This window comes from Balaenoptera musculus, chromosome 8 (genome assembly GCF_009873245.2).
Source record: "Balaenoptera musculus isolate JJ_BM4_2016_0621 chromosome 8, mBalMus1.pri.v3, whole genome shotgun sequence".
Lineage (NCBI taxonomy): Eukaryota > Metazoa > Chordata > Mammalia > Artiodactyla > Balaenopteridae > Balaenoptera > Balaenoptera musculus.
In genome coordinates, this window is record NC_045792.1 from 37,442,823 (window position 1) to 37,451,152 (window position 8,330).

At 43.0% G+C, this 8,330-nt stretch overlaps 1 non-coding gene across 1 annotated transcript; it reads left to right on the top strand.

Moving 5' to 3' along the window:
• The first annotated feature begins 300 nt into the window (after positions 1–300).
• On the top strand, positions 301–403 carry LOC118900335. The gene has a single exon (XR_005021114.1). It is a non-coding gene; the product is annotated as a U6 spliceosomal RNA (small nuclear RNA).
• Positions 404–8,330: the final 7,927 nt, after the last annotated feature.

Consider the following 8,330-nt stretch of genomic DNA (forward strand, 5'->3'; position numbering starts at 1 on the left):
ATATCACCTCCCCTTCTATGCAGGGCTATCTATCCTTCAGTCATTTACTCACTTACTCAACAGAAGGGTGTTAAGTACGGTCCATTCTGCTGGGCAATTTTTTAGGAGCTGAGAACAGGGGCTCTGCTATTCAGGACCTTACAGGGGACACACTCAGCAGAGAACTATATTACCCCATAATGTAACTGTGAGAGCCAGAGGAAGACTTACCACTGCCTGAATGAGTCAGGAAAAGTCTCCATGGAGCTCCTTGGAGCTAGATCTTGAAGGACTAAATGGCTAGGTGAAGAACGGAGAAGGGTGCTTACTTCGGCAGCACATATATAAAGTTGGAACGATACAGAGATTAGCATCGCCCCTGTGCAAGGATGACATGCAAATTCATGAAGCGTTCCATATTTTTTCAATAAAAATTAAAAAAAAAAAAAAGAATGGAGAAGGGAAGGGTATGCTGACAGCAACATGGGCAAAGGTAGAGAGATGTGAAAAGGAGACTGTTCAAAGAAGTCGTATTGATGTCTGTGGCTCTACATGGGCATGTGAAGGGTGGGCATGTGAAGGGTGGGCATGTGAAGGGGAGGGTTGGCTGGAGCCAACAATGGGAAGGCCCTCCCTTTCTTCTGGGCCTGACAGCACTGCTGCTTGACCTTCATTCACTAATCTAGGATGTTACTGCCGCTTCTCACATGCTCCAGGGGGTCTGGGGCTTTTCCCTCCTCACCTGTTACCCTGCAAATCACTTGTCCATTCCTTTGACCACATCCAAGGCTGTCCCTCAAGGATTCTTCTGTTTAGACCGTGACCTTGACATCACTTTGCCCCAGGACCTCCGTATGAGTCATCAGCCCACCACACGGCCTGCTAACCATGGTGGCAGAAAGAAATCTCAGGGCCCAAATGTTATACAAGTATTTAATTATGGGTCCACAGTTTAATTACTTAGTCTGGCATATGACATAATTTATAAATATAATTTACAGTTCCCTTGTTTCTTTCTCCAGCCATTTAGCTCATTAATAGTGCTGACGGTAAGAGCTCTTTTGTCTTTTCTTGCTGGGCTCCGAGCCAGTGGTGAAACGAGATAAGGCGGAGAGGGCAGGGGTGGTGGGAGAAGTCCATCCTAGCAAGAAGCATTTTATCACCGGCACTGTTAAGAATTTCCAGCGTGTGATGACAATAAAAAGAAGATAGACTTGTAGTTGGTTTTATTATTGTTTTTAAATCTTGTAAAGCCAACACCCACCCGCCTCCACTTCTCCCCCATTGCCTGCACCCGGGACAGACCACATCCCCATGCCTCTGCTCCAAGCACAACCTTTAGTTCACATTAAAGCCAGCTGTCTGCAACAACCTGCTGGGGGTTTCCCTGAAGCTTTCCCAAGGAGCATTTGTTTATTCAACCAGCATTTATTCCATACCTACTATGTGCAAGACCCTGTCGGCAAAGAAGTGAAAAGCTGGGGTAAAATACAATACAGTAATTAATAGTTACTGCACACTCAGTACGCACCAGGCACTGTGCCAAGCTTTCGCAAACATGGCATTTAGTTTTCAGAACGACCCTAGAAACAAGGTTCAGGTTGTTCAGAACAGCGGCTCTGGACCCTGGTTGCATGTTGGAGTCAGCTGGGGAGCTCTGATGCTGGAAACCACCCTTTAGAGTTTCTGGTTTCATTGATTTGAGGTATGGCTTGGGCATCGAAATATTAAACAAAACAAAACAAAACCTCCTCAGGCAATTATAATGTGCAGCCACATTTAAGAACCACTGATTTAAGTAATTTTCCTAAGATTCTACAAATAAAGCAGGGAAGGCAGGCAGGCTGGTCAGCTGGCCACCTGAGCCCTACTATGTGCCAGACACAGCACTAGGTCCTTTCACTACTAAGAATGTAACAGATGGCAAGTGCCGTAAAAAAGATAAAACACTATTGCAGGTCAAAGGACAATGAATGCAGGGAATCCTTCATGAAAGAGGTCACTTATAGGTTATTCTTTTCAAGAATTTGCAGACTACACAGAAGTGGTAGAAAAGGTTGGGTGGGACTTCCAGGCAAGAAGAACCATGTGAGCAGAGGTGTGTAGGTTGGGAAACATGGCGAATGGACAAGGAACAGGGAACAGACCCTGTGTGTGTTGGGACAGTTGAGGGAAATTTGGCAGGAAAGGAAAATCAGGGACAGGTTATGAAGGACAAGGCTTCCCAAAATATTTCAGGTTGAGGCACATGTGGAATAAGGATCATATTTCCAGTATACACCAGAGTAGATGGGCAAGGTTGTCACCATCTGTCTCAGTCTGTTCAGGCTGCAATAGCAAAATACCATAGACTGGTGGCTAAAAAACAACAGAAATTTATTCCTCCCAGTTCTGGAGTCTGGGAAGTCCGAGAACATGGCTCTGGTAGATTCGGTGTCTGGTGAGGGCCCACTTCCTCATAAACAGCCATCTTCTCACCATAACCTCACATGGCCCAAGAAACCAGGGATGTCTCCAGTGGCTCTTTTATAAAGGCACTAATCCCACTCATGAGGGCTCCACCCTGATGAGCTAATCACTTCTTAAAGACCCAACTTCCAAGCACCATCACATTGGGAATTGGGTTTCAACAATTCAGTCTATAGCATCATCTCAGCAGATCTGACACACCCACTGGGAAGCTTTGGCATAAGGCCTTGAATATGGTCCAAGAAGTCTGAACATCATTCTATGGGTAATGGGAAGCCAATGAAGATATCATATTGAAATGGGGAGATTGTGATAGAACGGAAGTTATGTGTTTTTAATACAAATCCAGGCATTGTCACAATGACTTCCTAAAGACAAAACCTGAATGGAATTTTCCACCAAGCACTACTAATAGAATACTTTCATAATATATCATGATTAGCTACCTGGGTGATGTCTTCCCTGCTAGACTTTGTTCTTCAACAAAAGGGATCGTGCCATACTCTTCTTTTTCTTTTTCATTTTGTAATTCCAGCATCCAGCACAGGGCTTGGCACATAGAAGGTGTACACTTAGAAACAGCCTTTGAACCACTCATTAAATTCCATTCAGAAGGCAGCCACCTATTCCAGGGTCAAGAGGCAAAAAGTTGATGTAAATGCATGTATATTAGAAAGAGAATGGGCACAAGAGTCAGAGGACCATGAGAACAGCCATCAAGTCTGCATAACCTGTCTGTTAAAATATTTGCCTTACATATTGAGGTGCTCCTATGTTGGGTGCATATATATTTACAATTGTTATATCTTCTTCTTGGATTGATCCCTTGATCATTACGTAGCGTCCTTCTTTGTCTCGTGTAACAGTCTTTATTTTAAAGTCTATTTTGTCTGATATAAGTTTTGCTACTCCAGCTTTCTTTTGATTTCCATTTGCATGGAATAGCTTTTTTTCCATCCCCTCACTTTCATTCAGTACGTGTCTCTAGATCTGAAAAAGAATATATATATCTGAATCACTGTGCTGTACACTGTGCTCATACAACATTGTCAATCAACTATACTTCAAATAAATAAATAAATAATAATAATTGGGGAAAAAAAAATGTCTGCACAACATGGAGGTCCTGGGCAGACACACTTGGTTTCCAGGGATATTCCCTTCCCTACTCTCTGCTTCTCTTCTTGTAACAAGAACAATAAAACCCACCTAGCAGCACTGTTGTGAAATAACACATGGCAAAGTCCTGGCACACAGCTGGCCCTCAGAAATGTCCGTTGGTCCCAATACCCTTGACCGTATTTAATTTTCAAATGTTTCAAATCAAATAATGAGTATCACATTAATGGTTTTAATTTGTCTCCATTCTATTGTCTTTGTAAATATTTGCTCTACTGGATGTGTGTGTGGCAGGGGAGCCAGAATAGCTAAGTCTGAAAGTTCTGCTATTGCTTTCAGTTAGCCTCCTACACAATCACCAGGTAAGAATCATCATACCTATCGTTCATTGAGAATCTGCTAGGTTTTAGGTCCAATGCAGAACATTTCATATATGCTATCTGATTTCACCCTCACAATAAGCCTAAATAGAGGTCACCAAATCTGGTCCTGGTCTGTTTGTGTATAGCCCTTAATCTACGAACAGTTCAGACATTTTTAAAGGTTTGGAAAAAACAAACAAAAAACAGGTATGCCACAAAGACTATATGTGCTGCAAAACCTGAGATATTTACTAACTCATCCTTTACAGAAAAAGCTTGCCAATTCCTGGCCTATAAGATAGGGACCGTCACTGTGGCCACTTCACAGATGAGAAAACTGAGTTTTAGAAAGCTGAAGTAATTGCCCAAGGCAGAGAGTATCAGATGACAAGTCGTGGTTCCAGGACTAATTTTAGAGCAGTGGTCTTAAAACCAGTTTTATTGCTTTAAAATTATATTTAAAAAGTCCTTTCCCTTTGACTTAAACATAAACTCGACCCATCCATAGCTTGTTCTAAAGGGTTTGTGACACGCCTTCTCTGTTGCCTACAACCCTGTACGTGCTCCATCTCGCCTCCCGTGATGCTTATAAAAAGGTGAGGGTTGGGGGAGGGCGCAGACTCATATCAGGTTCCTCGCCCACTCCCCACAGAGTTTTCAAAGCAGCAGAGGGTCAAGGACTGTGAAGAGAGTGATAATCCACAGGAGAGCCTGCCGAGAAGGAAACACAGTGCTTTGTCTTCGGGGAGTCTGGATTCCAGCTGTGGGGGAAGGGAGAGAACTCGTGTTTTCCTTCCAAAGGAAAACATGGCCGGAGGTTTCCACGTAAGCACACATCTGAGCTGACTTGTCACTCTGTCCGGGCTTTGAGGTGGAAGACACCTAAACGCCACACTGCTTCAGCTCCAGCACCTCACCAGCTGAGAAGAGCAGCTGCTGCCATTTCATCTGTTTCATATTCAGCAGGAGGATTAGTTTAAGGTTCTGACCCCAGGAGAATGATGCCTACAGTAAGCGCTCTGTTATCCTGTCCAGCTGGGAGTGAGGTGCCCTGCTTGGTCAAAGACGCTGGTTCCTGGAGAGCTAGTTGCCACATATACCACCAGCGGGCGATCGGTATTCAAAGACGCAGAATGCAAAAAATATGCTTTGTACTAAAACTATCCAGAACGTAATTCCATCCTTCTTAGATATTTCAGCAGGTATGGTGCCTCAGGGACATTGTCAGAGAAGGAAGAAGATGCAGGAAATGAAATTCACGTTTATTGAGTTCTATGCTGCTAGCAAGCACTGAGCTGGAAGCCTTAAATCAATACACCATTTAATGCTGACAATCGTCGGGTGTGAGGTATCTCCACTCTACAAAAGAAAAAACTGAGGCTCGAGATGGGTTCGTTCATTCATATGGTATTTACTGAGCACATTCTCTTGACCTCAGCACTGGGAATACCTATCCCTGCCCTCGTAGAGCTTCTGTTCCTGGAGGGGAGCATCGGTTAAACAACTACAAGTAATTGAATAATTATGGTAAGGATGAGAGCTACCAAGGGCAAGTGAGGCTGCTATGAGAACATCTGACAGAGGGAGCTGAGCATCCAAGAAGACTTCCCTAAGGAAGCAAAATTGAAGTTGAGACCTGAGGTGTTCCTTAGGAGAGGGGCAAGCCAACGTTCCCAGCACTTGGAGACCCCATGGTGGAAAGAAGCATAGCCTTCCAAAAAAGTGACAATGCGCCAGGCAGCTGGGGCAGGGAGTGAGGGGTAGGGACTGACACGAGGTGAAGCTGGTAAGGTTAATACAGTCTAGACCACCAGGGCCAGCTTTGCAGTCCAAGCAAGGATGTCAGACTTTATTCCAGGAAGTCGCAGAGGGACACAAGCCAAGCAGACATGGCAGTCCTGCAGAAGGACACACTCTTAGAAGTAAGTAGCAAGCCAGAGTTCAAGTGCAGGTTCAACTCTAAGGTCCATGCTTTGTCCACTGTCACCAGCACATCGTTAAAAATCTTTTCTAAAGCGTGCAGGTTTGATCAAGTGATAGGATCTTCCAGCTGACAGAAAGGGCATCCAGTATAGAAAGCAAGCCCTGGATTAGGAGTCAGAAGTCTTGGGTTCTAGTCCTGTCTCTGATCATGCTTGGTCATGCGGGACCAGCCTAACATCACAGGCCTCAGTTTCCTCTAAGAGGGAGAGTGTTTAGACTAGGTGCTCAATGAGTTATCACGTGGAAAACACTTAAAACCATGCAGAATCCATAGTAAATGCTCAGTAAATCTTAGCTGTTGGTTTTATCAGCCTCTTTGAACTCTATTATTTTCTGACTCTTAGTATAAATTTTGTGACTATGAATGCACTTTCTCAGAACACTCCCTGCCCCAGCACAATCATCAATCTTAGTTATTTCTGGAGTAAGGTAGTAAAATTGTTCTTTTGACATAATCCTAGAATTCTCCAATAACACTTTAGGACCTCTTGTCTTCCTGAGTTTTATAGCACACTTAAATGTTCCCATAATTGATTCGCCCCTCTTACAGGATTTACCCACATAACCCACAGGCAGAAATTTAATTACGGATCTGAAGGGACTTACTGTTATAATACTGGCAGAGTTTTCCTAGGTTAAGTGATAATTAAGGTTTAAATTCCACTGGGATCAAGCAACTTTTAAACGGGTCTTCTCCCTCTCCCAGCCCATATTACAACAAAAATGCAGGACAATACTAAACAGGAAATTATTTTGTGCACCATATGCAGAGTTGGACCTGCTTGTCTTTGGTTCCTCGATTTAGTGATAATACATTTTCACATGCATGTTGTGTCCCTACAGCCTGTTTCTGGAAATTGGAAGGAGCCAGGAGGGCTATTCTTGATTATTATAGCAAATATTCAGTCCTAGGCCACTTCCCTTAAGACCACCCCTATCCCATCACTCAGCAAGTTCTTGGGTCCTTGCCTTTCTTTGCCCAGCTGGTGTGTGCTTTCTCTGGGAAAGCAAACTCATTCTAATATTAACTTAAGCGAGCCATAATTAGGAACGCAAATCTGCTGCAAGAAAACAATACAATTCTTTCAAAAGCCAAGATTTGATGACTTTTGGATTATCTGTTGTTGGGCTTTTTTTTTTTTTAATAACATCCTCATTGCTCTCCATTCTAGTAATCGAAAGCTGTCTGTATATTTAAGTATGCAGCTGTAATTGGCCTGCATACTTAAAAAATAACCACCAATCCCTGCATTGTCAACTTTTTGTCATTGGAAGACTTCATCATCTACACGAAAGTTATCATGTCAAGTGCTCTTTTATATAACCATGTGTGTACTTGTGGGGGGGGGGTGTAAATGTGTATGCTAGCAAAACCTAAAATCTAAAATGAGTTGATAACGTATCACAGTCAGAGAGTCACAACATAACTGGGTATTCTTTCGGGCAGAGGACCTTTGGCTCACTCCTTATTATATAACACCCTCATGGTAGTAAGGTGATGGAAATCCTGCAGTATTTAGCTCCTAATGATCTTTCCAGCCTCAACTCTCACCACTCCCTCACTGTGTTCTCTATGCTCCAGCCATGCTAGTGGAATCTGTGCCTTGAAATTCATGCCCCTTGCCTAATCCAGACTTTCACACATGTTTTCACTCTACCTGGAATCTTCCTCTCCCCCATCACTGAACTATTTAGTCCTTAGCCTTCACATCTCAAGTTAATTGACACTTCCTGTGAAACTTGGCTGTGGACCTGGATCCACATACAGTTGCATAGATTTTCAACTACAGCGAACATTTTTTTTAACTCTTTCTTCAGGCAAATCTGTATACTAGACACCTGGGGATAGAGGGAAAAGAGGAAGAGTGCTTCAGCAAATTATCCGGATCCTTCTGACATCCCCATCTATAGCCCTTCAAAACAAGCTGATCCCTAAGACGCTGAACTGTTAATATCCTTATATTATAAACCATATCATTTGCTGGCTCTCTATGCCATTTTATATAGGACTCTAATAATTTTTAATTCTAAATTCCTTATGGACAAGATCTATCCTACTTTTAAATGACCTACAAAGCCTAGCACCAGGGTGAATATATAAGAAATACCAACAAATACCATTGATTAACTGCCTGTTGACCTGCCCTTGGAGTGTCTTCCACAAGAGTCATTTAGCAGCATGGTGAAATGCCCAGGGCATTGTTTGTTTACCATGTTCAGCATTTTCCCAAGTCCTAACACAATGCCTGATACACCATAGGCACTCAGTAAATATTTATGGAGTAAGTGGATGAATGAATGATGATACAAAGGCAATAGTGAACAGAAGCCCGGCCCTAAGGGAACCTCTAGACAACGAAAGAGACTTATACTCACATTCTTCTCTCTCCTCCCCAACTTTTCATTGAAAATTAAGTA